The following is a 25,878-nucleotide window of genomic DNA, read 5'->3' on the forward strand; positions in this document are numbered from 1 at the left end:
GTTTTCATGTTCCCCAATACCGTCTGTGCTTGGCCTCTTAATGATGCTGCCAGGTACAAGCCCTTTTGTCTGTCATTCCACATATTGATGCTACTGCATGCCTCAAAATGTGCTTTGTAATCAATCCAGGACCCAGTACCATCAAATGTCGCAGGCTTCATCACAGTTTTTCCAAAAGTGTTACTAGTAGGACAATTTGCACTGCTTTCATTTACTGGTAACGATGCACCTAATGGCGTACTTGGTACAGCAGGCATAGGGTCTCTGTCCTTCGCAAGACTCCATGTAACACTTGTGGGTGTTGACATTGAACTAACACCTAACTTACTCCAGTGTACTCGCGGAGTTGAGATTCGAGGTGTATAGGTATATTCAGATTCAGCCAGTGACACCCCTGAGTACATCGACTTTTGTGTGTCATAAACATCGCTTCTTCCCCAAATACCTTTGTTTCCAAGAACATGGAAATCATAACCTTGGGGTTTATGTTCCTCATATCCACCCATAGCTCCTTTCACATTACTCGCTCTTGAGGTAGGGTTTATGTCAACTTTACCCATCAACTCATCTATGCTGTCGTCACTAGTCTTTTGCCTTAAATCTACACCTGAATCAGTTACAACAGAGGGCTTACTAACATTAAATGTGCTCGGCGTAGACTTTAACTTTTCTAAAGTATCTCTTAATTGTCGTCGTCTAACGTCATTTTCTTCAAGATCCGCCCAAAGTTCTGACTCATGATCACTCATCTTCATTTATTTTATACCTAGTAACCAAACAAAGATACCAAGTACTCTACTATGGTAAATCTTACTATGGTTCACGTATCTACTCAGTGCACACAGAACTCGGTACCTTGTATTTAAACCAGATCTGCGTTCACCAGAACCCGGTGACAGAACACAATTCAAACTGTTGAATAAACACTTTATTTAAAAGATTCTACCCAGAACTTTCGTGAGGGGCGAACTATATCAGTGTGTTAATGAAGTGACACTTTTACTAAGTAATTGCTATGACCAAATATGTGATTCCCCTCTTACAAAAAGATGTGTACACTGAGTATCAATAGCTTTCACCACCTTAGCTCCGAGGCCGGCAGCCATTGAACTTTTTATATACCAATGTTTTGCCTTTGCTGTGATTTTATAATAAAACTATAAACTTACAAGTCTTCTTAATCCAGACACATTGAGTCATTGTGTTATAATTGAATGAGTACGGGAATCTATAATATTTAGATGATTCAGTGGAGAGTACACCATAATCAGGAGGACTCTTAGGATGCGATTGGAGAGGACCACTAGATTATCTGGGGTTAAGCGTAGATTTTTAGAAGGTTGTTTAGTACTGGCTTTGTAAATGTTTTCAATTGTCCTTGACGTCAGAATCATCCTCTTCACTGTCAGCTGTTTCATCATCATCATCTGACAAAGTACATGTTTTTCTGTAGGATACCATGAATGGATATATAAGTATATATATTTCTTAAGTTTATTTGCAATTTGGTCAAACTTTATCTCATCTTGTGTAATCTTGATTTCAGAGAACAACTATGACTTTTGAGTGGTCAGGCATTTCCCCATATATAAAGATATTCTGGAAAACGATCAGTATTTTGCAAATTGCAGTCATTATTCTGCCAGGTATAATTTATTATGAGTAATAAAATTTTAATTTCCCTCCCAAACTACTTCAGAACAAAGTATTTTTCTGTGTGGACTATAAGCATAAGATCTAGTCTGAAAATACTGTAAAATAATTTTTACTGGAAATTAGACTTAAATATCAGTTTCTTTGGAACTCGCGTAGGAAAAAACATTATTATTGACCAGGACAGTGTCTGTAAAAAAGAGTGATATAAAGGCAATGTGGTTGTGCGGATTTAAAACGAGAAGTCTGTCTCAACATCAGCAAGGGAAGAAATAGTCCGAAATATCTTACGTTTTCCAGGAATTGGCACATAAAATATTTAAATCGTTAAAAAAGCCCGGAAAACGTCAGTTATTTCGGACTAGAAAAGAAAAAGAAAGGTATAATGTGTTGCTAACATTAATATTTTCTCTACTAATAAATCTATGCGCATAATTGTAATGTTTTCTTCTTTTTATCAGACCGTTCACGGTAGCTCAGTCGGTAGAGCGCTCGCACCGTGATCGGGAGGTCGAGAGTTCGAATCTCGGCCGCGACTCACCTAAGTCGATAAAAAATGGGTAGCAACTGTTCCTTCGCCATGCACTCGGCACTTTGAAGTGAAAGTTGCGGGTCCTTCGGATGAGACCTTAAAAACCGAGGCCCCGTGTCACGGCAAGCGTTGGCACGATAAAGATCCCTCACTGCTCAGTGGCCCCGAATGCCGAGTAAAGGTCAAAATTTGAAGCCCTTCACCTGTATATGGTGACGTCTCTATATGAGTGAAAAATGCTCGAATGGGACGTAAAACAACATACAATCAATCAATCAATCTTTTTATCAGCCCATTGAGGCCCCTAGTCAACTGCAGATGATTATTTCAAAATTACCGCCATGCTGGTCAGCATGGTCAAAGATATATTTTCTATCGTTTAAATGATACATGACCTTAAGACCCTGTTTAACAATAAAGTTTGTTTCGTGTGTTGGAAATGTAACAGCCACTTGTTAGTTCACCAGAAGTGAAATTTGGATAGAAACATATAATTATTAGAATCCTTAGTTAATCGTTTCATAAATCGGATAAAAGGATAATTGTTCAGTAGAGGATTGTGTCTTCATGTTTTTCTCAACAGAGCATCATGTTGAGGATGCAGATTGTAGAGGATTCTTATCTAAACATAATGTCTCCTTAATAGTAGTTGATGAGTTCCATACAGCTACAGCTATACTTTAAAAAAATGTCCGTTCATAAATATTTCAATATTTGCAGATTTTTTAGCCAAAAAAATTTGAATTTATTTCAGGGGATAACCTTCCAAAATGAACATTGAAAGGCTTTTAGGCCTTGGTTTCATCACCTTACATAGGTAAAAATCATCTTTCCGGAAGCTGCTTTGCTTGCACTCAGCGTAACTAGCCCGAATGATAATTTCTTAGTGAAAGTCAAATTTCCATTGTGTCGAACAGTTTATATAATGGGATCAAGGGATTGCAGACTGAAGAACTTAAACGCGCTGTTTTTCTGCAGTATGAAGAGACCATTAAACAGGGTCTCCATCAATGAATTAGGAAGTTCCGTCAAAATTGCCGATGTGACAGAGCCGATGATTGGATTGATGAACATCTACATTCTTTGGATGGGAAATTCCGAAAAAACAAACACATGTTGCCGAACAAAAGCGCAACACACGTCTGGTGACCGATTTTAGCATCCAGATTGTGCACGAAAATGCAGCAGGATGCAGGGAAGACGAGATGGCAATGGTGACAACAAAATGCTCTGTTGTTTCCACTTCAATACTTCGGGAGGAGAGGAGTTAATGTTGCTCCTCATATCTCAGATGCATAAGACACAGAGATCCTCCAAACAAATGAAAAAGGCGAAGCTCAAATAAGAAACGTCAATATTCTCAAAGCTCCTAAAGATCTGTAAATTTTAGAAAATAAGATGATAAATCCACATGGTATCCCTTGTCCTGTTGGGGAAAAGTTGCCAATACGAAAAAAACTGATATAATAATATCCTCTCGAAATCTTGCATTAATCACCAATGAAAATGTGACACTAAGGAAAGTAAAATATAACAAAAGAACCTTATCAGTCATAGTAAACTTGGACCAAACCTTCAGAAAATTAGATTCATCTCAACAGCCAGAGTATTGAATGCCGTCTTCTATTTTTTTCTTTAGACAACAGGGTGAGGATCCATTGTACCAATAAGCGCACGCCTCCATGTTTCAGATTGTGACAATAGATTCAAGCTACGTCCTCTAGTGTGTTCAAACATTAAAATGGCTGATCAGAGCAGCTGAAGAAGACCAGGCCACTATAAATGATGCAGTGGAAACGGGCCAATAAAATTCCTCTAACGATTGCCCTCAATCTCCATATATTGCATGCAGTTCATTTTACGTATAATGCTAAGGAAAAACTGGTGCAGTGACGTAAATAGTCTTTGAAAGTTGGGGGGGGGGGAGGGAATTGCTTAAACTCGAAAATCCTATTTCGGGGGGGGGGGGGGGGAGGGAGTTTAAGGGTCCAACTTCTTTCAGTACTCTTATTTGTTTTACTTGATAGTCCAATTTCACGCCTTACAGTTTGAACACCATTTTTCTCTCTCATCAGAGAAAGAAAATCAAATTTAACAGATTTTTATTCTGTACCGTGGTTTCTCATCCATTCCCTTCCTACTTTAACAACACCATAATTGTTTAACTGCATTACGACCGGACCGTCACGTAATCTTAACAACTGGAAACACCCTAAAGGCCAGCTTTTTTTTTATTTTAGATTTACAAACCCGCCGCTCAAGTTTTTGAATTTTCAGGGAAAAAAATTGAGAAAAATTGATTTTTTTCCTTTCCGATGTCCAATTTGAGTCGTCATCGAGATTTCAAATTTACGAAATCGTACTTCCGGTGTAAGATAACATGGCGGGTAAATAAAGGTATATCTGCATAGTCCATAGCAGCATCAGAGTTTTAGAGTAAAATTTATCGATAAGACTACCATTCAAAACGTTTCACCCGTTCAGAGGACAAATAAAATGCTGACGATTTTGTTGCACAATGACATGTTGGTGAGATAAATATGTATCCGTATTCAAAAGTATCTGCATGTTAATTTCCTCCCACAGGTTAAAAACTGCCCATGGTGCCTTTACCCAGAGACATTGTTTAGGTCTCTGCTATAGCTTTCAGTCTAAGCAACATTCTTCAGAAAAGGATCGCTTATGCATCAGATGTAATGAATAAAACTATGGGAAAAGTGAAGTCCATTTAAGGGTGAAATAAACAATAGCCTAAAGAAATGAAATAGTTCAACTATTATAGAAAACATGTATATACAAATATATACAGGCATGTAGTATTTTTATGAATATGGCAGCTAGAAAATTAATTGAGAAAAAAAATTTATCCCCCTCCCCAATACTCCCTGTCTGTTTAGGAATATTTACTTAAGGTCTCGAGTATATTTTTAGAACAACTTCTACACAATCACTTAACACATAGTTTAAAAAATGAAGATATCTTTGAAGCAGTTCAAAAATTTGATTTTTTTAATTTGTATTTTGACCAACATCTCAAAATTCATATCACTGTCCCCAACTGGCAGACAATGAAATAAACAATTTAAGGTTCTACTTTCTTATTTGTAACCACTGTGTGGCCAGTGGCAAGGGGCCTGTTAAATGAGCATCAATAAAGATGATTTGTCCAAAAAATAATTTAAAAATATTTCTTCCTCCTACGGACCTTTTCATTCTGGTGTTCGTAAACCAAAAATAAAAAAAAATGCTGGCCCAAATTAGAAAAATACTTAAACTTGCTGATCCAAAACCCAACATCCGAGGACTTTAATATTTTGACATTCCTTTCCAATAAGAATCAATAAAAACGATAACGATCGCTGATTGATCTCTAAACACCGAATAAAGTGCCCCGCCACAGCATGATTCGCCCGTCAAATATTGTTCAATTGTCATAAACAGTTTAAACAGAATTCAAGAAAATCATGTCAACCTTCATACAAGGATTTCAATGATTTTTCCATTCCTTATAATATTTGTTTATACATCTCCTGTGGTGTAGGCATTAATTATAACAAATATTACATTATAGATCCTCAACTGGTTGTGTTAGAGCTTGACAAATGCCCATCTGATCTATATCAAATTAATATTAAAAATAAAAGGCTGGCCATCAAATGACATATGCAATAAACTGACAAGCAGTTCTGTAGACGTTGATTTTAATAACAACGAAGGAAGTTTGGGTTCAATTAATATATTGTATATTCCATCATGTGTACAGGTCATTGTGTAGTTCTGTAAATAAAATATTTAGCAAATAATTCACAGACAAACAAACATCGCATAAAACACTGAATTTTCTGGCTAAGGGAAATAACTCCATTTTCCTCATAACTTTAAGGATCATAAAATAATCATTTCAGGCATTATATTATGCAACTTCATTATCATAAAATAATTTCCTTTTTACTATAAACATTTCCATTCATAGTATTCAAATGAAATTCTATTTACAACACAGACATCACAATATACACAAACTTCACACAAATCTTACCAAATATATGGATTATGAACCTGATCTTCCTGATCCTTAATTTCTCAGTCAGTCATAACTATAATAAATTACCACATAAAGTAAGTCTGACTGATTATTGGCAAATTATATTTAAAACTCATAAAAAATAATATTTTACACAATTCTCATTCACATAACTTTCACACATCATGCTCATAATTAATAATGTTAAAATGTTAATGAACTGACCTGTTTAGTATCTTGTCCATAAGTCCATAGGTCTTGTATAGAAATTGTCAAAAAATTATTCAGGAATTTAGAAGTCAGTAATAATACACTGCTCACTCTAAGGATCTTTTTTGAATGTCTAAAAAATTACTACAATAGTGAGCTTCTCACCAGAGTAGCCAATCAAAAACCTGGTTTATCCATGCATGAATAGCATGCTTGACTTAATAAGACACACTATGGAAAAGCCTTAGTGTAATAAATATATACAAACGCTCTTACTTATAACTATTTAAAATATGGAAATACATTATGGACAAAAACTAAAAACAATATCAAATAAGTTTTAATTACTTTTCACCAAATTCATTTTAAAAGTTAGGCTGGCCAACTATTTAGTCCAACACGGCTGATTCTGTTTCAGAGGCGGATCCAGCAATTTTTGGAAGGGGGGGTTCCAGGGTTGTGACCCCCCCCAACCACGCACTCAAACATAGATTCACACACACACACACACACAGACAGAGAAATTCTTAGGTCGTGGTAAATAATATCTTTGTTTTACGTTGAAAAGGTAACCCCCTCCCCCCCCCCCAAAAGTCCGAATAAAAAAAACCAAACTCATTCCAAAAACTACTGAAGTCTTAAAATTGAATTTGCAGCATTTCCAAAGAAAACATAGAAATTTTACTTTACAGATTGAAAAACTTTTTTTCTTTGGTAAGTTTTTGAATACCTATCTCAAACGAAGAATTACATATTATTTACTATGGCCTTATGCATATTCCTTTTATTGACCTATTTGATTTAGTTCCTTCAAAAGATAATACGAAAATGGTACGCATATAGCCGAAGATCGTCGGAATCCGATATCATGTTACTTATTATATACTAGTATTGAAATAACTATTTTATTCCATTCAATCATAAATAAAAACGCTGAAAGAGAGGAATAGTGAAGGTAAATGGGGGAAATGAAAATTTGATAGCAAGTGGAATATGAGCAACTGTTGTTTTGAACTATGTTTATATAAAACGTGAGTTAGACGTACAAATATCTATTTCAACAAACCTTTTATCCTCTCTCTCTCTCTCGGCAAAAAAATGAAGGGGGGTTCCAACCCCCGGAACCCCCCTCTGCATCCGCCAATGTGTTTGCCCAGTTCCCAAGAGATATAGATAACACCTGCTTGATCAGAGATGCTCTACCAGTTAGCTTCTCACACTAAACTCATTAATTTCTGTCTAATTTGACCTGCAATTTTCTATTATCAAAGTCTCCTTGACCAGTGCTTGATAACTACACCCCTGGGATAGGTGGAATTTCTCTTGTAACATTACATTTGTTATAGATTGCTGTAAAGTATATAATGAAAAAAATAATTGTTTTCTTGATTTGACATTTTTTTAAATAAGGATACTGCAACAATCTTGCATTTTTGGGATTGTGTTATCTAATAGTAAAAAGTTGTTTTTTTTTTATTTCACTTAAATTAAAGGTCACGGTGAGAACTAGGTCGCGACACACTTCTACCCAAGATGCATAAATTGGCCAAGTTTGATAATTCTAAGTCCAATGGTTTTCTAGCTATGAGCCGGACAGGATTTTTCCATATTTGGCCATAACATCTTAATTAAAGGTCAGAGCGACCTACTTTTAATGCGCGACACACCTTCTACCCAAGAAGTATCAGCTGACAAAGTTTGATAATCCTAGGCCTAATACTATTCAAGTTATGAGCCGGACACGAGAAAAGCTAACAGACAGGCAGACGGACGGACATGAACGCCGTAACATAATACGTCCTGTCTAAAGAATAAAACGTATAAAAAACAAACAATTGAAGAAGCGTAAAACATGCATTGATCAGGTACATGTCGATGAAACATTCTGTTGATAAAATCAGTACAAAAATAAAGACCTAAAATTATAATCTACTCTTACACGAATACGTAGAAGACAAATTAACATTTTCCTTACCAAAGAATTTTGATAAGTTGTGCAGTAAATATTCGGTTCTAAGTCAAGTGAAATATTTTAATCAGTCAACTCAAGGAGTGGTTGTAGTGCTCTCTTAGCAGAAACACTTCTGAACGTCATATGCTAGTAAAAAGTTCCAAATATAGATATTAATACAAGTATTAGCTTTCCTAAAAAGCTTGTCTGACTTGAGCAAATTTATTTTTACGCGAAGAATTAAGAAAAGCTAAACCCAGTGTTAACAACATGACGCTGAGTAATGAAATGAATTCTTTTGCTAAGAAACAAGAAAAGTTCAATTCAGTGGCATCAACTTAAAATAAAACTTGGACATAAATTTATTCTATATACACTATATTACTGGTCATTTCTTTTTTCATGGACTTAAGAACCGGGGGGGGGGTATGTTGGGGACCGTGCCCCCAATAATATTGCCGATTTATACATAGCTATTAATTTTATGCTTATGTCCCCTAAATCATGAAAATATTAACTTCCGATGATAACATTTTTTATGCTCTATAAGGAATCTTTCCTCGACAGTGTCCACCCTAAACTGAAAATTTCTGAAATTTCTTCCAACGGGCCTGTTCAGGGATACAAAAATATATCTTAGTGCTTTTGAATGAAAGAGCTACAATTTAACACATAAAAACTTTAACATCTATTGGTGAATAATTTTGATAATTAAGAAATGTTTTATATAAAAAAAAAAGGTGTTACAAATGAGCTAACATCTTTGCATTTAAGCAAAAGAATATTCAACATCTATCCTTCACTGTAATATTTTTTAACCGTGAATAAATCAAACGTCTGCAAGTTATTTTATAAAAGTTTTAAAGGTAGAGAGACTTAGTATGCATTGAAAATAAACATCCATTAGTTAATCTGATAAAGATAATGGACAAGTGTTGACCTGACCAGCTTCATTCCTTCTATATTGCAGGACATGAATGATGCATTCGAGAATGGCCAAATGTTATGTAACCTGTAATGTATAATGTGATAATAATGACACCAGCTCTAATGCTCTGGTTTGTTTGGGTGTTAAGCATGTTTCTTTTACTCCTCATGCTCTTCAGCTGATAGTTAAGATAGTATGAAGTTTCCGTGATCAAGCTATCACAAAAATTCTATTGAACGACTTGACCAACAAGCCTTGGCTAAATCTAGTACTGTCTGACGCCATGACGTCAGACAATAATATAATATCTAGATATTTCAACTCAGGACCATTGAACTGCCACGATGCAGGGGTTCTTGCTTTTAAGGTGTGAAACCATCTCGGTATTAAGGTCAGCAAAGCCTTGTATATACGCAGAAAAAGTCGCACGCGTGGCGCAATGTTTAGAGCGTCTGCTTTAAAGTCGCGGCATACGGAGTAAGTCCCTACGTCGCGGATTCGAATCCACTGCAGGACGTGGGGACCAGTCCTTCCCATAAGACCGTATATACCGAGATCCCTTGTCGCAGTAAGTGTTGGCATGAAAAAGAACCTCTACCATACTTTCTACTCATTGGCCCCGAGTGCCGAGTATAGGTATTGAATTGCAGCCCTCCACTGGCAAATAATTGCGTCTCCGTATGAGTGAAAAAATTCTCGGAAAGGGACGAACCCCCTCCCCCCCCCCCACAAAAAAAAGGGAAAAATAAGAAACGAAGAGGGATAGGATATCCAGGAACCTGCAAGTTTTCCTGTACTTTCAGATATCCTAATCTCAGTCTTTACCCCTTTTTGATGAAAAAAGTCTTTTTTTTAGCCACACTTGTTAATCAGATTGCATTTGACAGTAACAGCAGTAACGGAAGTTCTCGTATTAACTTTTTTCTTAGCAGGGATGTTAACAGAAATCAGTATTTTATATTTAATTTTCAATATATCTTTCTCCTCAGAATTATACTATTTTTTTTTTAAATGAGAAGAAAACTATACAATTCCCCCACTCATGGTGATCGCCCCCTTCTTTGCCAAACAGGTCACCATCGTACTCAAGGATGAACTCTCCCACTCATGGTGATCGCCCTCTTCTTTGCCTATCAGGTCACCATCGTACTCAAGGATGAACTCTCTTTTCCTTGAAGGCCCAGTCTTTCATAGCAAACACGCCCTTTTCTTAATATAGACATCTAAATAAATAAAGATTGCAGCGAGTCACCTGTATATCAAAAGTTTCTAAGGCTGTAACTGATTTAGGGCCACCTTGACCTGATCAGGAGTTACAGACAAGGGTATCCCATCATATAATGGTATTGGAAGACAAGAAAGGCTCAACTTAAATTACATCTAGTACTGCATAACTTAAATAACATCTAGTACTGCATGCATTCAAATAAGTGAGATGGTAATATCTGATTTTTTTCCTTTGTCGCAACTTCTTGGGCTCTGACCTAACAACCTCCCCCCCCCCTTTTTTTTTAGTAAGAAGTCCACGAAGATTGTCGATTTGGTTCTGCATATATCTGATGCAAAGCAATGCAGCGAAATTTGAAAAAAAATGTATTTTTGTAGTTTAGGGAACATTCTTTAAAATCATAATGGAATGTAACTGCTGAAAAACCGTTGTTGGAATTTAGCACCAGCTGAAAAGATGTTATCTGGTTCCAAATGGCTAATAAATTTTGTCATGGTGCGAAAGTTTTATATCTGTCTCCAAAATGATAGGCTCAGTATCTGACATTATTTAGACAGGTTAACAAACAAATATTCACTTACCTCTGTTGATAACAAAAAAATCGCACAATCCATGATTTCTAGACAATTTTTCCTGGAATTATCCTTAAAGTAAAAGTGCAACAAGACTTCTATCCCAAGAGGGGAATAATGATATATTCTGCTCTTGTGACAGTCGGGTTCGTCGGAGACTCTGTCTTAGATTTCTATATCAGATGACTATTAAAGATATACACGCTATATAACCGCGATTTTTTTTTCTGTGAAACAAAATGATTAAATGATTTGATAAACATGATGTGTAATAAAAAAATAATTACTTTCCGCAAAGTTTTACTAAATAAGTCTTTGTAATTACATAACAATTAAGCTCGATCTGCAATCAAGATTTCGGCTTTTCATGAATATTGATGAAGGAAGTACGTAAACAGTATATAGACACGCATGTCCGCGGGAAATCATAGACGAAGAGGTACGTTGCGTTTTGACTACGAATATGGATAAAAGTTTAACATCTGTCATTAGGTCACCTGAGTCACTCAGGTGACCTATTGCTATCTGTTTTCGTCCGTCGTCGTGCGTCGTCCGTTAACTTTTGAACATTTTTAACTTCTTCTCTAGAACCGCTCAACCAATTTCAACCAAATTTGGTATATAGCATCTATGGGTGAAGTGGAGCAAAAATTGTGAATTTCATGGTCCCTGCCCCCCCTGGGGCCTGAGGGGTGGGGCTAAAACCACCAAAAATAATGCAATCTTTAAAAATCTTCTTTACTCCTGGACATCAAGCAGTCAAACTGTTGGCATGATTGTAATAAGCATTGAGCCCTCAACCAAAATTGTGAAATTCATGGCCCCAAGGTCAGGGGTTCTGGTGTAAGGGCGGGGCTCTATAGATGATATAGTGAAAAAGCATTAATTCTTTGAAAATCTTCTTCTTTGCTCCTGGGTATTAAATAAAGTAACTAAGTACATAGGTATGATGAGCAAAAGTGCCTTTTCAAAAAAATTGTGAATTTCATGGCCCCAGGGTCAGGGGTTCTGGTGTTAGGGCGGGGCTCTATAGATTATATAGTGAAAATGCATTAATTCTTTGAAAATCTTCTTCTCTGCTCCTGGGTATTAAATAAAGGAACTAAGTACATAGTTATGATGAGCAAGAGTGCCTTTTCAAAAATTGTGAATTTCATGGCCCCAGGGTCAGGGGTTGTGGTGTTAGGGCGTGGCTCTATAGATTATATAGTGAAAAAGCATTAATTCTTTGAAAATCTTCTTTGCTCCTGGGTATTAAATAAAGTAACTAAGTACATAGGTATGATGAGCAAAAGTGCCTTTTCAAAAATTGTGAATTTCATGGCCCCAGGGTCAGGGGTTCTGGTGTTAGGGCGGGGCTCTATTGATTACATTTGTATATAGTGAAAATGCATTAATTCTTTGAAAATCTTCTCCTCTGCTCCTGGGCATTAAGGTGATAAACTAAGTACACAGTTATGATGAGGAGGTGGGCCTCTTCCAGAATTGTGAAAGCCATGGGCCCTGGGTGAGGGGTTCTGGTGTTAGGGCGGGGCTCTATTGATTATATAGTGAAAATGCTTTAACAGGTTGGGCACACCCCACCAAATGGTCATTTATCCCCCGTCTGGTGGACAATCTCCCATATCGGAGACGAATTTTACTGACCATTTGGGAGAGAAAAATAGTTGTGTTCAATTTTCTAGAATGGCGTGGAATGGCGCATAATTTTAAACCATGTGGAATAAAATATAGATATTTATCGGTGTTCTGAGTGAAAAAAATCGAGAATTCAATGTGTAATTTTTTGCGAAGAATCGTTCAAAAATTTGAATAAAACGTCACGTGCGTAAACAAGAGCAACGTTTCTCAGTTTTTACTTAAAAAGAAAATTCCCTCCTCCAACGATGCTGCACCTGTCAATCACGTTCTTTACTTTCTATTTCGATTATCCGGGCAACCAATCAAATAATGCAAACCAATAAAAACGATTATCTTTTTTTAACCTGGTCAAAAGTCGGATTTAACTACGGAGGCACATTTGTGTTAATTTTCAATTGGGAAATCAAAAGAAAAATAAGTTTTCGCCTTTTTTTCGTTTTATTTTGTACGTAATGGCTTTGTTCTTTATAAAAATAGTAAATGAAGTTAGATTATGATATAATTATTGTTTTAAAACGATGTACTTGGAACAAAAACAAGAATAATTGTAAAAGTCACTTTGTAAATCTTTTATTGAAAATTATTTATCAAATATATTAAATTCATCAGGAATATACATATTAAACCAAAAAGGTCGCATGGAATATGGAACTTCATCCTAAAAGAAAAATAACAAGAGATATTACGTTCAAGTCTAGGAAAATTAAACTTTATAGCAATAAGTGGCCACCATACCAGTAAAGTAATGAGGAGCTCGTGTTTAACGGGATTTTATGGAGATAAATATTTACGAAGATCATAAGAGCGATTGAAAGTTAACTTATCAAGAGTTAAACCACTTGATAAAATAGAATTTTTATCGTACTAGACACAATCAAATTTTTTTTGATCGATTGATCAAGAAGTTTGGCTGTCACGGACAACTCTGGGTATCGTTTTTACGAAGTTATGGAGAAATTGCACATGGAAAATCGATTGAACTATGTTAATTGTGCGAGGAATATATTCACTAAAATTCCCCAATGCCTATGCAAATGCGCTTTTGCTTTATTTTAATAAAATTTGGAATAGAATAAAAAAGTCCACCATTTCGTCAGTAAAAGTCGTCTCCGATGTGGGAGATTGTCCACCAAACGGGGGATAAATGACCATTTGGTGGGGTGTGCCCAACCTGTTTAATTCTTTGAAAATCTTCTTCTCTGCTCCTGGGTATTATTTAAACAAACTAAGTGCATGGTTATGATGCATAAGGATGCCTTTTCAAAAATTGTGAATTTCATGGCCCCAGGGTCAGGGGTTCTGCTGTTAGGGCGGGGCTCTATTGATTATATAGTGAAAATGGATTGATTCTTTGAAAATCTTCTTCTCTGCTACTGGAGACTATTTAAACAAACTAAGTGCATGGTTATGATGCATAAGGATGCCTTTTCAAAAATTGTGAATTTCATGGCCCCAGGGTCAGGGATTCTGGTGTTAGGGCGGGGCTCTATTGATTATATAGTGAAAATGCATTGCTTCTTTGAAAATCTTCTTCTCTGCTACTGGAGATTATTTAAACAAACTAAGTGCATGATTATGATAGACAAGGATGCCTCTTCCAAAATTTGTAAATATATGGCCTCAGTTTTTGGGTTTCTTGAGGAGGGGGGGGGGGCTCTATTGATTACATAGTGATAAAGCATTAATTCTATTAATTAATCATTAATTAATTCTGTCTGCTCCTTAGTGTTGAGCTGATAAATAAATTGCTTAGCTATGATGAAAATGGGAGCTTTGAACGGAATTTTTACATCTTGTGGTCCTAGGGTCAGGGGTTCTGGCATAACGAGGGGGGGGGACTTTTGATAATATAGTGGAAAAGTGTTAATTCTTTGAAGTCCATAGTTATGATGATGAGGGTAACTCTTCCAAATTTGTAAATTTCTTGACCCTTGGTCTTCGGTTCTGGTGTTAGGGTAAGGCTTTGTTGAATCTGTAGTGAAAATGCATTGTACCTGTGAAATTCTTCTCTACTTCTGGGCATATCGGAAGCAAACTGAGTAAAAGTTTAAATGATATGAGTAAGCGTATTTCTACCAGATTTTTAAACATCTGAACCATTCGTCTAAGCATTCTGGTCCTGGGCAGGGCTCTATTAATTTGTATTCTACTGAGAGAAGTTATTCCCCTTTTCCATTCACCTTTGATAATTAATCACTGTAAATAATGTATTTGAAAGGTTTATAGAATAAGATAATTATGCAAGAATGTTAATCGTATAATTAAAAAAGTACTTTCTTAGTTTTAATAATCAGGTAGACCTGTAAGTAATAGATAAATAAAAATGAGACAAAAATAACTTATCTTATTAAAAGTTCTTCAAAGACCATAAGAGAGGTCAATGCTAGAGGTCTTAATATGGGTTTAAAAATAGTACAGAAGCACTAGTAGTTTGTCAATAGTCTGCATGGTGATAGTGTTTCGTGGGGGACAGATTAGAACTTTAATTATGTGTTGATACTGAATACTAGACTATTTATTTTGTTGATCCTGATCTTCCTGCTTCTCTTGCTTTAGGGCACATTGCTTCATCTATCAGTGTATTTAACTTCTAAATTGTTGTATTATACTCAGGTGACCGTTAAGGCCCTTGGGCCTCTTGTTACAGAGTAGATGGTTAATACTGGTTGTTTAAAAGATAAGTATCTTCAAGCATTAGATATGTGCCATCAATGTCAAAAGTTATTTGTATTCCAAACGGCCCCTACATAGTTTTCTTGACGCCATATTTGTTTATCAATCTAAAAAAGTTGTGACGGTGGCACATGATGCATGAATTTAAATAGAGGCATTACTTTCCTAGTAGGGAAATAAATAATTATAATTTGAGATCTATATAACGCATTCATTTTCAATTGTGTAATTTACAGTATTTTCTAAACTTTATTTGGTAAACAAAATAAATTTAAATTTACAACTTTATTTTTAACTGACGCAATTTACAGCATGTACATCTTTGAACAAGACAAAGTAAACAGTGATTGAAAATAATACTTTATTAGCTCATCTGAGCTGAAAGCTCAAGTGAGCTCTTCTGATCACAATTTGTCTGTAGTCCGTCTGTCTGCCCGTCCGTCTGTAAACTTTTCACATTTTCGATTTCTTCTCCAGAACCACTGGGCTCATTTCAACCAAACTTTCCACAAAGCAACCTTGGGTGAAGGGGATTCAAATTTATTCAAACGAAGGGCCATACCCTCTTTCAAGGGGAGATAATTAAGAAATAGTGAAAATTTTGTGGCATGTTTTAAAATCTTCTCAAGAACCACTGGGTCGGGAAAGATGAAACTAATGTGGAAGCATCCTCAGGTTTAAGGTAGGTCGCGGGTTTACTGCTTAAAAATTCTCTTCGTAGGCGAATTAGTCAGGAATTTCAAAATATCCAGATGAGGTCAAATGAAAACTATTGAGATAAAAAAAATAAATATGTCTTCTCGCTAGCTTATTTGCTAAATAATTTCAAAGTTTGCTTTTATATTACCAAAATGTTGCCTTTATGGTGTTATTTATTACTACAACGTCATGTGTTGAACGTGATCACGTTTACATACGAGTATAAATACCTTTACATTTGGAATATGCAAGATCAAAAAGGTTTCATAGTTGCAATTAAAATGCAATTTAAGTATCGTTTCACTAATTGCGGAAATATGTTGGATGACCAGCAACTTATTTACACTAGAATTGTGAAATTCATATTCTGCCCACAAAGTCAGAATTAACGGTATATAAAACATTTCTCGTGCATAAGAGTTAACATGCAGCGACAACACGGCGAGTGATAAAATATGTATTCATGTATTTTTAGGATGTTCATGTTCAGTAAGATTTCAGGCATAATAAATGAGTTTGATCACTTCGTTTGAAAACATCCCAATACTGAGAAAAATGGGGGGGGGGGGGTTACTGCAATGTTCTTCCTATATTAGTCGCAAGCTGGTATATAGTCCTAACTCTCAAACATTTCTTAATTTCGAATTCTCTTAATCAAATTTCCATACCCAAAATGTAAAACACTTGCATTTAGTTTATACACAGAGAGCTTTTCTTATATACAAAAAATGTACTTGTAAAATTGTTTACAGTGTCATATAGGTCTGATAGTCCGGATGTTTGTTTAAATTTATTTTTTAAATGTATTTCACAATTTGTTAGCCTGCATATACATAGCGACTAAACGAGATACAAATACAAAATAAACAAATAATAATGATGATGATTGAAATAGTAAATAAATAATAACAGGAAAATATATGTACTGTAATTAAATTTCACCCGTTTTTAGTGTTGAGGATTTATTCCATCCTGAAAAAGTTTTGCCCCAGTAAAAATGGTGTAATATGCACTTCCCCTGTTAAGTGCATGTATTTTTAGGATGTTAATGTTCAGAAAGATTTCAGGCATAACACATGAATTTGATCACTTCAATCGAAAACGGTGAAGAAAAATACATCCCAATACTGAGAAAAATGAGGCGGTGTGAACGGCAATGTTCTTTCTATATTAGTCGCAAGCTAGTCGCAAATTACGTGCGCATATACAAACCTTTTTTGGTAAGAAATTTACCATAATTTTTTTTTTGCATACCATAATTTTAAGGCTGACTCATTTTGATCGACTTTTAGTAGTTTAGTAACACTTACAATATAAATTATTCCTTTCATTTGGTATCGTATTTAGTTTGTTCTAAGACATTTACACATAATCACATCAGAATTCAGGCTGTCATTTAATAATACCCGATCTGGGTTCATACATGTACTAGGTTTACGTACAATAGCATGCACTTTGCATTAGTCTACTTGGTTCGTACCTGTAGACTCTTTGTGAAGTTATATTCAGAGAATTACACGGGAAACAACGCAACGTCGCCTTTGTGACTTAATTGACGTCATAATCAAATGTGCACAAAACAACCGCTCGAATCGTCGAAATTGTGTACCAAAAGTGATGACAAAAGCAAACCCGCGACCTGCCTTAAGGGAGAGTTTTACCTTTGTATTCTTCAAAGTAGCAAGATCTTCCTTGAAAACTGCCTGATATTTCTCAAGAATGTTCTGAATTCCTTGTTGAGGTGATAGTTACTGAGAGTCTACATAATTCACGGCTAGTCTCTTGATCCACTGCTTACCGCACAAGGCATTCATCCTCTGTCGTCCGAGTAATGGACGTAGTCTCTGAACCATACTAGTATACAAATGTACCTTGACCTTGGTAGCAGTCATCTTACTTTTGATTATTTAACGTTTTCTGATTTGGACTGCATGTGAAACGGAATCTTTGGTGTCAGAGGCTATGGTGTTGGATGGGCTTTTAGCATTTTTTTAACTACTGCTTTATAGTATCTACTAATGCTTTTCCATTTATTGCTACATTTTTCTCCAGTACAAACATTCCATTTCTGATCATAAAATGTGCTAGCTTGTTCCACAAAGCCTTAAAATAGAAATTTTGGTGAAATTCTTTCAAAATGCTTCTCCTCCAGTTATATCAGACTGCAATCAATCTTGCCACAAAGGGACTAAACCAAGGATCATAATTCTTTTTATTGATATTGCACAGTTTCAAATACAAATGCTACTTTTCGCTTCCTTTGTAATAAAAACAAGCCAGTAGAGCTAATGTACATTCTCATCAGAGACTTCTGGTTGTTTGCTTGCTCCGATTGATTGTATGTTACTGAAGGCCCCATTCAAAATTTTTTTCACTCGTATAGAGACGATATGTTATGCCACTGAAGGGCTTTAAATTCGTAAAGAAGATTAGAAAGCACAAGAGCTTAACGAGTCCCGAGGCTGAAAATGTGTGTTTAGGGAGGAACGATAAAGAAACTAACGGCTATAATATTGCAACTGGAATCCGAGACACAGTGCATACATATCCCTCACGTTACAGAAAATTAACAGTTTGTCAGTTTAAAATTGAAAAACTTGATCATGAATTTCAATTGTGTCTTAAAACAAATAAAGATAGTAGTGCTCTAGCCATTTTTTCTATTGTGGTTTATATAAACTTGCACCCCAGTTGCTATGATAAATGGCCAAGTGAAACCTCACGACTGGACGTTGGGTCATCTTACAGAAATAGCAGATTATTTGATGTTACTGGACGCTGGGTCATTTGTCTAAAATTGCAGTCCCGGAGTATTCTTACGTCGCGGGTTTGAATCCCACTGTGGGAGGTATAGACCGGTCCTTCGGATGAGAGCATAACACCGAGGTTTCGTGTTGCAGTAAGAGCTGACACGAAAACGACCCCTCACTGCTTTATGGCCCTTAGTGCCAAGCATAGGTCAAAATTTGCAGCTCTCCACCGGGAAGTGGTGGCGTCTCCATATCAGTTAAAAATTCTCGAGAGGGACGTTTAACAACAAACAAACTAAATACACTAATGGCAGGCTATTTGATGTTTCGGGACATTGGGTCATCTTCCACAAATGACAGACTATTTGATGTTACTGGACGTTGGGTCATCTTGTAGGTGGGCATCCTCTTACAGGATGCTAAATTCGATCTATTGTGCCATCTTTGGCCAACCTTTACTTGGCACTACCCATCATTTTAATTTTCCTTGTGTATATTATGTTCTGAAAAAAATTGAATCATCATACAGAATTCCTTTGGCTGTCATCGTTTTGTCTGCTATACCCATGGTTAAGGATTATCTTTACTGTAAGCTGTAACAAATAAGAAACTTGCCTTGGTAAGCCAGTTCCTCAACCTGGCATTCCACTGCATAGAGTGGGCACACCTTCTCAACATGGCAAGAACTTAACTCTGACTCATTGTTTTACTGAACCTATCTGGTCTAGCTTTGCTCACGATTCAAGTCGCAAAGGTATACAAAACTATCTATAATAATAATTATATCAGCTATTTCATAATAAAATAAAATGATTAAGAAAATATTTTCGAACTGATAGCAAAATAATGCTTATAAATAATAACCAAAAATTAAGTAATTTCTAACATTGTCGCAGTTCTTTGCAAGTTACATCTAATCTGTCCCTTAAATTGAACTTCCCGAAAACGTCTACTCTATGGAAACTATTTCTTCCTCACAGAAGTCTGTCAAAAAAATCTGGGTTTCAATTCCCAGCCTTCTGGTTTGTCTTGAGCTACATTTACCCAGTTTTTTGAAGACCCTATAGAATAAAGTCCTTATTCTTGTCCCAATTATCACCAACAATTTGAAGTTTTAATGACCCTATTTGACTCAAGTTCTGTTGGATTTCTTGAAGCTCCTTATCAAGATATTCTTGTCAGTATACCAACTTCTTGTGTAGATGATATTGAATCCGTAAGAATTTTCGGTTGAGGTGGAGAGGTCTGCAATGGTCCAAGATTTTAATGGTTTGTATTCTTTTTCTCGGGTTTCGAGATGTTCTTTACCAAGGAGTCTGTTTTCTTGCTTGTTGACACTTTGTCTCTTGCTCTCTCCGCAACGTAGATCTGTAAACTGGTTCCCTTTTTTCTATTTCAAGTCCCAGGGTCAGGGATTCCTGTGGGCTGGGGGCACTACTGATTATTATTGATTAATGTAAATGCTTTTTTCTTTGTTCCCCTACTCTTCCTCTGGGTATTAAGTAATCACACTTTAAGCATGCTACGTGTATTGTTTAAATGAGCAATGGTGCCTCTTTCAAAACTGATTTCATGGCCTCTGGTTTAAAACACGAACCAAATTCAATTGTTGGAAAGTTATTACATGATACTCAGGTGCTCTATAAGGCCCATGGGCCTCTTGTTTTCATTTCAAGCTTACTTTCGCTGCCAGGATAACCATGGACTTGCCACTGCCATGCGAAGATTGAATGGACTGCAGAGTGACACAGAACAGTGACATTCCTGGCCCATGTGGTGTTTTGGAGCATATGTATAAACACGCTGGTGGTGATTTTCAAACGTGTTGGTTGTAGCCGGCCTGCAGTCTTTAAAATATATTGTAAACTTAACAGATAAAACGAATTAGGCTTATAGCGAAGCAAAATCACCTGTCCCTGGCACTTCGTTATAAGCATGTTTTACTGTACTACAAAGGCAAAGATATATAGCACATCCATATATAATGTAAAATTGATTAATTTCACAGGGATTTATTTATTATAGTTTTCATGACATGAAGAGACTCAAGAATTCATAAATGTACACCCCCCCCCCCCCCCAAAAAAAAAAATATTGAATTTCAATATTGCAGCATTAAAATAATGTTTCCTCTTTAATCACAAAATAAAATCTCTTTGAAGAAGTAATGACTTTTCCTAACCATAAAATTTTATCCCATGAAAATTAGTGATTTAACAGTATACAATTTAATTGTATTCCAATTATATTTTGTTGTATTCAAATGTCAATTTACTCAGATGTCATTCAGTTTCTCTATCTTGATATAAATATTATTTCAGATTTTAATCATCATGCTAAAATAAAATTTATATGAATTGAACGATTCCCTTCAGGTCAAGTTTCTTTGATTAAATATGACTCAAAAGTATATTCTTCAGTCTAATTTGAATTGCCTACTGTGACCTTTACCTTTAATGAAGATTTTAAACTCAACAAGGCAGTGCATGCATCTCATTGTGACATGTCCATTGAATAAGATAAAGATGTGAATAAAGATATAGATCCGATTGGTTGTCTGAAACTTTTACTCCTCTCAAAAACTTCCCTAAGCCCACACTGATGCTGGCATAAAAAGCTCTTTCAAGTGTTATACCGGTAATTATTTCTTTTCTTTTCTTTTTTTAAACAAATCCCACTTCCCTCTTTTATCAATATTGCAATAAATAATGATACAAAGAAGACAACTGAGCAACATAATCATTACTACAATGCATCTCCTATCAGTCCTCTCTTAAATAGGATCTTCTATAAAGCAGTTGAGGTAAAGTTAATATATATATATATATATATGTATATATAGAGAGAGAGAGAGAGATAGATATATATGTATATATAACAATAACAATTACCTCATCAGGTCGCACCATAACAGGAAATCCATTTTGAGATTGAATGATGGCATCACAGAATGATTTTAAAGATAAATGCCCCTCAAGCTGAAGGACCACAGCCAATTCCATCAATTTAAAATCAAATGCAACACGGGGAGTTTCAGGAGAAGATGGCCAAAGTCTGCACCTGACTAAAGTGATAGACTCCTTCTCACACTTGCAAAATTGCATATTTATCTTATGCTGATGTCCTGAAATTCAATTAGAACCGATATAAATGTTATTTTCAGGGTTATTCTTTTTTTTTAATAAATGATGGAATAATTTCATATTGTTTACAAATTTGCCAAGGAAAACTGTTAATGAGAGTGAAATTCATTATAACAAATAAACTATATACATATGGAGGCTCAAAAACCTAAAATACTACCATTTGTGTCTGCATGTTTTTCAAATTTCTTAATCTTGATGACTTTTACTTTTAAAACATTGGTACATAATATGTTTCATATAAGATCTTTGATTTAAATTTTGAACCCTTCTTTTGTGGCCCTTTCCTAGCTCTGAGGGTCAAGACATATCAAATAAACTTTAATCTGCAGTAGATGGGGATGCTAACATACAATAACACTTATAAATTTCATTTGAGACAGAATACACTTAACTTGCTAAAAGATTTAAGCTTTATTTATATGCAAATATTTGTACAAACTATTCTATGCCTGTCCTATCCCAAGGAGTCATGACTTGATCAAAATTTAATTTTTTGTTAGGGTCTGGAACTAACCATCATTCACTGTAATGAACTACAGGTAATGTTAGCAAGTTCACAAAGTAATGCCCCCTGGTGCAATATTTTTAAAATGCCTATTTGTAATCATTTTTTGCAAGTGTGTCCTTGATCTTGCCAAATTGTCCTTGATTAAAAAAAGAAAAAAGGACATGATTTTAGGTTTCAAGTATTCGTTGAGTGAAAGATGGACATCCAATTTTTTTCCGTTAGAAAATACACACATCATAAATTTTACAATTATTCTGCCAGTGACCTTGAACTTGCCAGAATGAACTTGGAGCAAGATCAAGACACACCTGCAGGCATAAAAAAAATCTTTGTACCATGTATAAGGTTTCAGTGAATCTACATTACAAAGTACAGCTTGGAAAAGATTGCATAGACAGACAGATGGCCAAGGTGATTACTATATCCCCACCCACCCACCTTTATTTGAGGGGGGGGGGGTATAAACAGCTTAAAGAAGGGACAATTAGCTCTCTAAAACCAATTCTCATTTACTCAGGAAACGATTCAATTTTGTACAAAATTTTAACATCTCACAATCGTGAATGTTAATTTAACACATTTGAGGTGTGTGCGTTTCTTTTTTTTTTTACTTGACAAAAGTACTTCCCATTAATCTGAAGTGGGCATTTAAAAACAAAAAAATATGCTTTTTCAGTCCTTCTTACATTCAACTGCAAAAAATAAGAAAAAAATTAAAAAATTTAAAAAAAACATTTGGAGACATAGATTATAAACTACAACAAGAGGCCCATGGGCCACAGTGCTCACCTGAGTAGTTTTTTTCCCTGCTGTTATTCACCTGATTTCCCCCCTTTTAATACCTATTGTGGCCCCGCCCTACCCCAAGGGGTCATGATTTGAATAATTTAGAATCTACACAACCCCAGGATGCTTCCACTTAAGTTTCAGCTTTTCTGGCCCAGTGGTTCTTAAAAAGATTTTTTTATGACCCCACCCTATTTTTGTTTTTTCTTGATTATCTCACCTTGTTAGGGGGCTTGGCCCTTTATTTTAACAATTTAAACTTCCCTTCGCCCAAGGATGTTTTGTAATAATTTTGTTAAAACTGGCCCAGTGGTTCTTCTTCAGAAGTTGAAAATGTGAAAAGTTTACAGACGGACGGACAACGGGTGATCAGAAAAGCTCACTTGAGCTTTCAGCTCAGGTGAGCTAACAATTAGAAATGTGGTTACCTGATAGGCTTATCACAGCAAGGATTTTGGTGTAGGTGGTGGGACATTCCTTATGATCTTCCCTTCCAATGCATGTTTCAGATTAATTCTCATATGGGACATACATATCATTCTTAAAAAGACAAAGGAAATTTAAAAAATGCATATAAACCAGAAGGGATATTTATAAACTTTAATTTTGTAATTTTTGTATTAAATTAACGTTCATTTTAAGGAAGTTCATATAATTGTGAAAAAAAAAAATTTAAAAAAAAAAGTAAATAAGGCCAAAAATTTGTTTGTTTGCCCTCTCCCAAAAGAGGATAAAAAAAATTGTGTAGGTAGGTAGGGGCAAATATTCTTTTAGTCAAAAACACCTGCAAATGTGAAGTTAAAATAGTTATTAATAATTAAAAAAAAAATTGTTTCCTGGAGGTCAAAATTTTTTTGAATCAGGCTGTTTTTAGTCAGTCGGTCGGAAGAGGGCAAACAAACAATTCTTTTTAAAGATGACCAGCTGATTATTATTTACTTTCCAAACACATGGCTTGTGAAAAAGCACTACACTGTGGAGTTTTGTGCAGCATGTTTCACAGTAGTATGCTGTTGGACCACAGTCTGGACAGTCGATAATATGCATCGTCTCCTTGCCACAAAAACAACATTCCCATGTTGATGGGCACATTTCCTCAATTCTAGCCCTTAGCATTGAAGGCTGTACTGTTTCCCATCCTTCTCGTTCTTTAGTTTTTCTGGATACATAAGTCCTTACATCTATTTTTCAAAATAAAATTAATAAAATATTCTAAAGTTTGTAATACATAACAAATTGGTTCACATGCTTATCTCTGATAACTTTGTTGCTTTTCCTTTCTTGTTATTTTTTTACTAAGAGATTAGACGGTCTTGGAGGACCCATGATAGACAATGAGCAACAGATTTAAAGTAAACCAGAGAACTGTAATCCCTAAATCTCAATCGAGTCTGACACCTTGGTCCTGATGTTTGTCAGGAAAGGTTTCACAATTTTTTCCCACTTTATTCCCATGAAAAATTTTGACCTCATATTGTTGACCCACCCTTCACCCAAGAGGTCTTGGCTTAAGTGGTCTGAATCCACATAAGATGGGGATGCTTCAGTATCAACATGAAAAACATTGGTCTTGATTTTTATAGAGGAATTTAGACAGTTCATAATCATTATATACATGTATTACCATGAAAAACTTTATTCTCGTTCTGGAAGTAAAAAAGAAATGTGGTGGTTATATTTAAAGTCCTTATTGCTATGAGGATGCATGTAAAATTAATTCATACAATTACCTTCCTGAACAACTGAAGTTGATGGCTGATCCAACAGTTCCTCTGTGGCAATTTTCTTTGGTTTCTTGGAACCTGAACATTTTGGCTCAGACTTCACAAATTCAATTTCTTTTCCCTCTTCCTTGTATTTAATTACTTTAATTTTTTGTGAATATTTTTTACTTCTAAGTGGCATCTTTGCTTTTAAGTGGCATATCTGAACAATAAAAATGAAAAATACCAACATGTAATTCTGGACATAATACACTCAATATTGACAAAAGCTGATCAACATATGACAATGATTTCAAATAATTATTTGACCTTGACATAGCTACTGCTTCACTATCTGATCCTCAGAATGTAATCAAGCTGTAGAGAATGTTAATATGTAAATGTTAACATAAATCAAAAAAAAAAAAAAAAAAATATGTCTAAATAATACCTTATCTTAAAATATGGGATCTAGCTATCAATACATAATAGTGATGAACATGGGCATAAGAAAGGGGGGAGGGGCCTGTGTCCCCCCAACAATTTTTTTTTTTTTGCGGACATAATGATATAGAATATTATAGAAAACAAAGCTGCTATATTGTGTATAAATATGCTCGTGTCCCCACAATAAACAAGAGGCCCATGGGCTCATCTGAGCTCTTCCTGTTCTTAATCAGCAGATTCATCTTTCAATTGTGTGATACATTCCAATATAAATTGCAAGTTGTAGCCCCACCCTATCCCCGGGGTTTATGATGTGAACAAACTTCAATCTACACTATCTGTGAATGCTTCCATATAAATATGACTATCATGGTTTTCCTGTTCTTGAAGAGATTTACAAGCATTTTTTCTTATATGTCCATTATGG

At 35.4% G+C, this 25,878-nt stretch overlaps 1 pseudogene; it reads right to left on the reverse strand.

Annotated features, from left to right (window-relative positions):
• Positions 1-1,368: 1,368 nt before the first annotated feature.
• LOC133199899 (uncharacterized) lies at positions 1,369-25,240 on the reverse strand (annotated as a pseudogene).
• Positions 25,241-25,878: the final 638 nt, after the last annotated feature.

The sequence above is a fragment of the Saccostrea echinata genome, unplaced genomic scaffold, assembly GCF_033153115.1.
Source record: "Saccostrea echinata isolate AGI-Se365-2 ecotype Australia unplaced genomic scaffold, CSIRO_AGI_Sech_v1 ptg000036l, whole genome shotgun sequence".
Lineage (NCBI taxonomy): Eukaryota > Metazoa > Mollusca > Bivalvia > Ostreida > Ostreidae > Saccostrea > Saccostrea echinata.